This window comes from Triticum dicoccoides, chromosome 4B, assembly GCF_002162155.2.
Source record: "Triticum dicoccoides isolate Atlit2015 ecotype Zavitan chromosome 4B, WEW_v2.0, whole genome shotgun sequence".
Taxonomy (NCBI): Eukaryota; Viridiplantae; Streptophyta; class Magnoliopsida; order Poales; family Poaceae; genus Triticum; species Triticum dicoccoides.
Genome location: NC_041387.1, coordinates 334,707,724 through 334,716,214, shown reverse-complemented (window position 1 = coordinate 334,716,214; position 8,491 = coordinate 334,707,724). Strand labels below are relative to the sequence as shown.

At 42.8% G+C, this 8,491-nt stretch overlaps 1 long non-coding RNA gene across 4 annotated transcripts; it reads right to left on the bottom strand.

Moving 5' to 3' along the window:
- Positions 1-937: 937 nt before the first annotated feature.
- Positions 938-7,144, bottom strand: LOC119296083. Of its 4 annotated transcripts, none has more exons than XR_005144788.1 (8): positions 6,276-7,144; positions 5,392-5,534; positions 5,272-5,320; positions 4,515-4,782; positions 2,790-2,880; positions 2,189-2,408; positions 1,987-2,074; positions 938-1,316 (listed from the first exon to the last, which is right to left on the bottom strand). It is a non-coding gene; the product is annotated as an uncharacterized LOC119296083 (long non-coding RNA). The 4 variants fall into 4 exon arrangements; XR_005144787.1 differs by having other exon boundaries at positions 2,189-2,414; positions 6,276-7,142; XR_005144790.1 differs by lacking the exon at positions 5,272-5,320 and having other exon boundaries at positions 2,189-2,414.
- Positions 7,145-8,491: the final 1,347 nt, after the last annotated feature.

Sequence of the window (8,491 nt, the reverse complement as noted above, 5' to 3'; positions counted from 1 at the left end):
GGATCCGGCGAGATCCGGCCCGGATCCGGCGAGATCCGGCCCGGATCCGCCATCTCCGGCGAGCCCTGCTCTCTTCCTCGACAGCTCCGGCGACCCCGCTCCGGCGAGACTCGGTTCCCGTGCCCCGTTGACTTCCCCATGAGGTTGAATTTCTGCTAAGTCCCTGTATCTGTAACATTTTATGCCTCTATTCATCATGCCATAACTTTGTGTGTGCTGCTCCCTTTTGCATGCATGATATATCAAAATGTTCATCGGGAGATTCTCTACATTTTGTTCCATTGTGCCATGTCCATTTGAGTAATATTAACGCCCAAATCATTGTTGCAAGAGTGCTACATAATGTTAACTGCTACCTGTTAACAGAACTTGGTGATTTGTCTTTTTCATTGCATTTTGTGTGTGCGCCTTATGAGCTTTATGCCTATATGAGTTTTGAGCTACATCATGTCATATTTACAGTGGTGTCATCCATGTATTTTTTTTTAGTCTTATAGTGAGTGTATCAAGCTCGTGAAGTAAGGTACTTGCTGTTACTGTTTTGCTAGGCTGAATCTGCTATATCATGATGTTATGTCAACGTGCTGCTACAAGTCATTTTATGCATAATCTGGAGATGTTCACTAAGGATGTTTTGTTTTTCAGGGCATGCTTTATCAATCCATGCCCCTGATTGAATTTATAGCCTAATTTAGCCTAATTTAGCTTGTTGCAATCTTGCTCTCAAATTGCTAAATAATGTTGCTATCAGCATGTTAACATTAAGTTCACTTCTGCCATGTGCTTTGCTAGTGATCCAGGCGCCCTATGACCATGCTATTGCCATGCTTAGCTTTATAGTTATGCCATCTTACTATTGGACACCTTTTCATGTCACTAGATGACCCGGTTGCGCCAATGGCGCAAGAAGCAAATTAGAAAGAATGCTAGAGGTGAGTAAGTAAGAGATGTAACTGGAAATATAATGCAGTGTGAATTGTATTACATCATGTATTAACCACAAATCATGAAATCAATACCAGGGAACCAACTAATGTCACCACCTTTGTACTAACAACCAATATTTAGTATCACATGAGTGTTTACTTGCAAATCACGAGTATCACAATTACAACTAAAGAGGCATTGTCCTCACTACTGCCCCTGAGCCCTTCACAAGGAGAGTTCCAAGCCTCGCAACTTCTTCCTTCAGCTTTACACATGACCCTCAGTTACTAAGCTCGTCCCTCAGCTATGATTATTTCAAGATGAAATCAACATGCTATTTCTCTCACATGGAACATGTTCAGAATTTAGCCAGACTCGCTAATATTCATCTACAAAGGCAGAAAGAAAAATGGCATGATGAATAACTAAAAAAACTGGAACAATAATACTTGTAGCATTAAAAAACCGAGAAAGTGAATTGAGGACAACAGAACAATTATTTGTAACAAGGGCAAGCTTGGCTGATGCAAAATGATCACTCTAAAACTATATTTTAGAACCAAATTAAAAAGGAACAAAATAATCTAATACTCCCTCCGTTCCAAAATAACTGTCTCAACTTTGTACAAAAACATCATGTATCTTTAGGACCAATTTTTAGACCATGGTACCACATAATCAAGAATTAGACATATCAGATTGCAACGTATTCCTGGTCAGTTACCAATCATGTCACACCAAGGATTTGCACATAGAACCTGAAATAACTGACAAAAGCAATACCACCAAACCTTATTCTTATTGGACAAGCACAAGATTTAAGAGAAGATAACACACACAAATCCTATTTGGTTTCTGGATGCATGCACTTTCTGGATTGTGCACATCAAAGCATGGAAGAACATTCCTAGGAGAGCCATTGTAGCACAAAAAAGTAAACCAAAAATCAAAAAAGAAGTGAGTTTGTATCATATAATTTAGCAATGTATCAGCCCATATCACCATTTATTTTTCAGAGACCAAAGAAAATGACAGAAGTTTTCCTATTTTTTCCTGTACCTTTCTACCAAAATGCTCTCTATTTACGAGCGCCACACAGACTATTTCCACTTGGCGGCAGGTTGGACACAACAATCCTCGCCGCAAGCTGCAGAAGAACCACACACGCACATACGTCAGACCAGGACACACGAACACGGGCGCCATGAGGGGGAACGGAACGGACCGGAAGGGGAGAGATAGATCGAAAGAGGGAACGTACGGAGGCATAGTCTGGCTGGGAGGCGGTGAGCGGGGCGGCGGTCTCGGCGGCGAGCTCGTCAAGCTGGCTGGTGGTGACGCCCATGTATACCCTGACGCAGACCGAGCACGGGGTCGCGGTGCTCCTGGCTGAGCCCATAGCTGAGCTTCTTTAGCCGCACCGTGATCTTGTCGAAGTGCACCGTCTCCGTCCGCCCGCCCCGCTTCACGACGTACATCACCTAAAACTAACAAAAACATACTCATGTGCATCATCCAAACAGGCAATGGTTTTGCATGTTTGTACATCAGAATCAATAATTGAATTATCAACAAACTGGTATATGCAACATGCTTAAATATCATGCCAGGAGAATAATTAAATGCCACATTTATGAATAAGTGAACATTATGAATGTCATGCTGCATTTTGTAATGGTAATGATCCAAGATAGTTAAATAGATGGTCATTATTAGGAATGCTCCATAGGATCTAAAGACACGTGTGCATGTTTCTTAAGTGTGCTTTCTAAAATTGGAACACCATTTAGCTCTATTAGCTCGACTTGAAGCGATGGGGACACCGCAAAGTTGATCCTGTACTAATAGTCACAGACAACAACCTTGTAGAAGATCATGCCCACCCTTGGTCCTTGGAGGGACGTGTGTTGTAGTGGTAACCACATCAGTGAACTTGAAAGGATATACATGTTCCTACATTATAGAAATGAAACAATAAGCATCTTCACAATAGGACTACATCACTCGATCAACAGGGCATTTAACGCAAATGCATTAGCTAATGCCAATGATGTCTGTTTCTTACACAGGATAGCCATGAAATTGTTAATCGTATAAAAGTAGAGGAATGCAAAGAAACCATGATCGTTCTACAATTGTTGAAGCAAGCTATTATCTTTTAAGAAATCCTATAGAAAATAAGCAATGTAAAAAGGGGAAACAGCTAGGCACGCACTAAGAAACTGACGAACAATATCTGTCCAACTAAACTTCTACACATGATGAAATCAATATCCTTGCAGAGGGCCCTTTATAATTGGAACAAAGAAACAATTTTAAAAAACAGTACCCCTCTGTCATCACCATAGTCTAGCAGATTAATTTAACACAATTTAGGATGAGTAGCACTATAATATTAAAACTGAACTAATTGTTCCTGCTACTTGTTGCTTTCTGATGCCTTGTACATATTCATATATGATACAGTAACACTGGCAGCAATTTCTCAAGCGCAAGAACACATATTTTTTTCAACTAACAGATTGTATCTAAAGTCCCCCCAAAAGCTGACTTAGAATCTAATCAAATAAGTCAAAAACTCCTTTTTAGACTAAACAAGTAGAATCCTGCCTTCTTGTGGCTACAATTTAGTCTTGGCTAGAATTTAATCTAACAAGCAGAAACCTCGTCAGAATTTAATACAGAATATGAATGACAATAAAACAATTCTAAGCAAAGAGGAGGAAGAGGGGAGCGAAGCTGACAGGGAAAGGTTGTCGGGGCGAGCTGAGGGCTTGCATTCAGAAAAACTCACCCACAGGCTTAATCTACACTCGCCGTTGCTCTCGACCGCGACCGTAAATTTCTGGGAATATATGTTTCCTCTATATAATTATGCTGGATTTTTGGAGAGATGCATCACATAATATATTTCAGTTTCAAATCCATGAGTTTGTGTAGATTTCGTTTGTAAAACTTTGTATAGCTTAGGTTCTGAACTATCTTTACGAAACCTTATGTAAGATCTGAAGTCAATCCTGTCGATTGTGTACATATCCGATGAATAAATGGGCAAGGAAACCAAGTGGTGTCCGGGGAATGATGGCTCGGATAGCTTGGTAATGATATCAATAAGTAATTATTGTGCAAACAATAACTAATGCAGGTTCCAGGATCTCGTGTGTTGCTACTGATCACCGAAGGCATATTAGACAAACTCTAATCGATCTAGCCAGTCTAGGCATGACAAGAATGGGCCGCTGCATTGTAATGTATATCCAAGATTCAGAAACATATGATTTCGTTGCTTTCGACTCAACTGAACTAAGCTAGGCACCCGAACACCATGCTAGAATCCAGAGGGAAGCATAGCGCAAGTGCGACCCTCGCTGACCACCTAGAGGCACGGTACCAGTAATGCATCAAGATCTGTCTATTCAAGAGGTAAACAAGAACACATCCTCGTTTGATATTATGATATGCAAGTAAATTTCAAGCATACAGGGTTGACATGCAAACAACTATCACACACACAGGGAGACCGCCCAAACAAGCACATCAGCTCACATCACTTTTAGTAGACAAAAACTGAGCAAGAGAGACCCAACCTTGTTCATAATGACACGGAGGACCCAACAAACAGAGAACATAGATCAGCCTGCAAGAAAAAAAAAGAGAATGAACAACATACCAGCTCATAGACATTTCATGAAACACGTCAGGAGTATTGTAATGGAAGAACACCTCCTTCATATGATAATAATGAGCAACAGTAGAATGGAAGGGATCACTGGCAAATTGAACGAATGAGAGCAGCCCCGACGATCTAAAGCTTCAGACCACCAATATCATCACAAACCATGTTTGTCGGCATTGCTAAAAAAAACAGTAGAATAAGCAAACAAAATCTCAGTTAACCACCTGGTACACAAAACAAAGGGCATTTAAATCCCCAAACCTGAAGATATGCTACAGGAGCACATGTACATTTGATAAAAACCAATGTACATGTATATGCATGATTACTAAATATGGCAACAATATATATGGCACAATAATTTACCCCCGTCACTGAAATCTGAAGTCAGTGTGCGTGTGTATGTTTATACACCCAGCTAAAAATCTACGAAACGCAAAATAAGAATCTGAATGCCCAATAAAAATTAATCTGGCAGGGCAACTCAGCTACTCCGAGCTCCCCCAGATTGAAAAAGTCGCTGGTCGTCCGATTCTGCCTTTTACATCATCTGAGCCGTCTAATTTTCATAATCTATTTTCACTTCGTGGTTATTTTTCCTTTTCTATGACTGGTGGGCTTATTATTGTGCTTTACCTGATTAGTGATTTGAATGATTAGTAATTTACCTGAGAGTATAAGTGTCACAAGTATATTCACTAACTACCCTCGTACAACCTGCAAATTGATTATGGAATGAGCTTCTGACGGGAAATAGAAAACAAAAAGCACAAAAGAACAGTAAGTACCTGACATCGCCCTAGCGTGGTAAACTTTTTTGAGTGCTTATAGTCATCTTTGGTGCTGACTCGTATCTGACCATTGCCCTGCCCATCGAGGTCACTGTTGCACCACGACTCACGGCAAGGCCCATTTGCCTAGTATGCTCCAACTGCCAACAGACAAGCAATGTTGCATAAACCAATTGAGTCCTTTTCACTAATTAAATCTACAAAACCATTTAGTAAAATCCACTGGAACTATCCAACTATAGGACTGAATCAATGAAACATAACAGCAGCTGCAGAAACCACTCTAGAACTTTTTCATAAACTAAAGGAAACATTTTAGGTTCTAATTAACCCTGGGGGCTGCAGCCGCTGTTATGAAAATCACTCTCTTCCTATCAATTTTCAGAAAATGGTTTAGAGTGGTTTCTGAAAATGGTCCAGAGTGGGTCCTGATTAAATTGATAGGAAGAGAAGGAATGGGGGTGTTTTAGAACGATTGCTACACATATGGCATACATCTGAAAAAGGAAAAAAGAACACCCTAAATCAAACCTGAAGAAAACAAGATAAAATAACCTGATGTATGAATTGTAAACTGATGAGATTCTTAGTAGACATGATAAAATATGTATGTACAGGTCATTAATTAATAGATTATGAATAGCAAGGATGAAATTAAATCAAATATGACAGAAATATGTGAAAAGAACAGCAAGACACCACCGCCGCTGTTGAAATCAAATCTGATAGAAATATGATGAAATTAATTAATCCACGCTGGCCATTCCCATCCACGAGACGAGAGAGACAGTGTGAGTGTGTGTGTGCTGTGTACGCAAGGATGGGAGGGGCTGGAGGAACAGATGAGAATCAAGGAAAGGGGAAGGGGAGAGAATCCACACCTTGGTCCTCTGACCGTTGCAACCCGTGGTCGAAGGTGAAGAGGCGGTGGCGCAGGGGTGGTTGGGGGATTTTTTCGGGGCTCTTCGTCCAGCGGCGGTCGTCCAGGTCGAGTTCCTCCTCCGGCGGCTTCTTGGCAGTGAGCGCCCGGGGCGCCGTTGACCGGGGATCCTCCTCGGGCTACCGTCGTCCCGGTAGAGATTTGCGGAGGAGAGCCCACAGTTTCTTGTCCGCACCGCCGCCCCGGCCTCGCTGCTCCTGGCCCGGCCTCGTTAGTGGAGAAGGAGAGAAAGGAGGGGAGGCGGCGTTGGGTAGAGGAGGAGAGAAGGGAAGGCGCCCGAACCCTAGCCTGAATCGTAGCCGCGGGGGAGAGAGAGAGAGGAGGGTGACGAGGAGGGGGAGGCGAGTGAGACGGGACAAGAAAAGCCATGGCAGAACCTACAGTGAGGAAAGCCATGGCTCTCTAGCAAGCACGCAGCGAGCAAGATGATGGCGGGCAACGACGGCATCGGACGATGGCTTGCGGAGACGGATGGAGAGGCAGAGCACCGGGGCTGACTCCTCTCCCGCCGCGAGACCGTGGAGAAGGAGGGAGCCGACCTCCGTCGCTCCACGCACCTGAAGACGGCTCAGATCGGGAACCACCGCTGCAGCCTGAAGACGAGCGATGGGAAGGTAAGGAGGAGGAAGAGGCGAGGCGGTGGAGGAGTAGCAGTAGGCGGCGGGGCTCCTAGGGCGTAGGAGGAGGAGGTGGGAGGGAGTGGCGGCGGACGAGGGAGGGAGGAGTGAGGGGCGCGGGGCTGTGGATTGGGGCTAGGGTTCGACTGCTTTTTCCTCTTGCTCGATCGCTGTGGCCCTAGCGCGACCGCTCGCTCGCTCGCTATGGATTTCGCTTGTGTGGTGTGGTGCGCCCGCGCGTTTTTTCGTTGGTTTTTACTCGTCGTGTGATGCGGTGCGCTCGAGCGATGGTTGTGTCTAGCACTTTTTTAGGGTTTATATGTTAGATGTATTGATTTGTAGTGAGTTATACAAGCTCATCAACATGTCTACTTATCGTTGTTTCTGTCATGTCTGAATCTGTCATATCATTTGTCATGTTTGCATGGATGCTATCATCTTTTTTGTTGATCTTTGAAATAAGTTCAGTAAGGGAGTTTTGTTCTTTGTCTTTAGTATTAGCATTCCATGCCTTTGTTTGCCATGTTAAGTTCCTGTAGCATGTTGTTTGATAGCTTTGAACATTGCAACCTGATGTTATTTCTGCCAAGTCTGTAAACTGTTATTATTTGCAATCTTGCCATGTCCTTTTGAGCATGTTGTAGTGGTTTCTGAAGATAGCTCAGTGTTCATGTTTTGTCATGCTTTACCTGTACTTCATATCCATGCCTTTTGTTTTCACGTTGAGATGCTTTAGCATGTTGTTTTGATGCTTGCAAGATGCCTAGTTTCTGTTTTGGACAGTTTGTCCTTTAAACTTGTATGGAGTGTATGTGTTGCACCGTTGCTCCGTTTTGAGTGTGCCCTATATGAAACTTGCTTGATTTTGCATGAAGTCTCATATTATCATGTTGCATCCTTGTTTTGAGGTGTTTGCTTGATGTTTGTATGCATTTTGCATCAATGCATGTTTAACTTGTTTTGCTCATATCTTCTAGGCCGCAGCTCCGAATTAAATGAACTTTATATGTAACTTGACTAGAATCTCGTGTAGATCATCTTGGTGCATCTTAACTTGCTGTTTAACAACTTCGAAATGTGCATATGGGGTCTTACGGATTTGTTAAGGTTTATTCAGATCTGGACCAATTTCGAAATGTGCATATGGGGTCTTACCGGATTTGTTATATGTCGTTTCCGGCCTCATTTAAACTTGCTTTGATGTGTTGTTCTTGTTTGCATCATCTCTTGCCATGAGTAGCCTCATCTAGCTTTGTCATGCATCATACTTGGTTGAGCATCATGTCATGTATATGTGTGGTGTGTTTATCATGTTGTGTGCTTCTTCTCGATAGTTCCCGTTTCATTGCGGTCATGAGGATTCGTTCGTCTACGCTTGGTTCGTCTTCGTGGATTCATCTTCTTCATGGACTTGTTCTTCTTCCTAGCGGGATTTCAGGCAAGAGGACCGTTACTCTGGATATCACTACTATCATTTCTATGCTAGTTGCTTCGTTCTATCGCTATGATGCGCTTCCTATCACTTGTTCTTCAAGCCTCC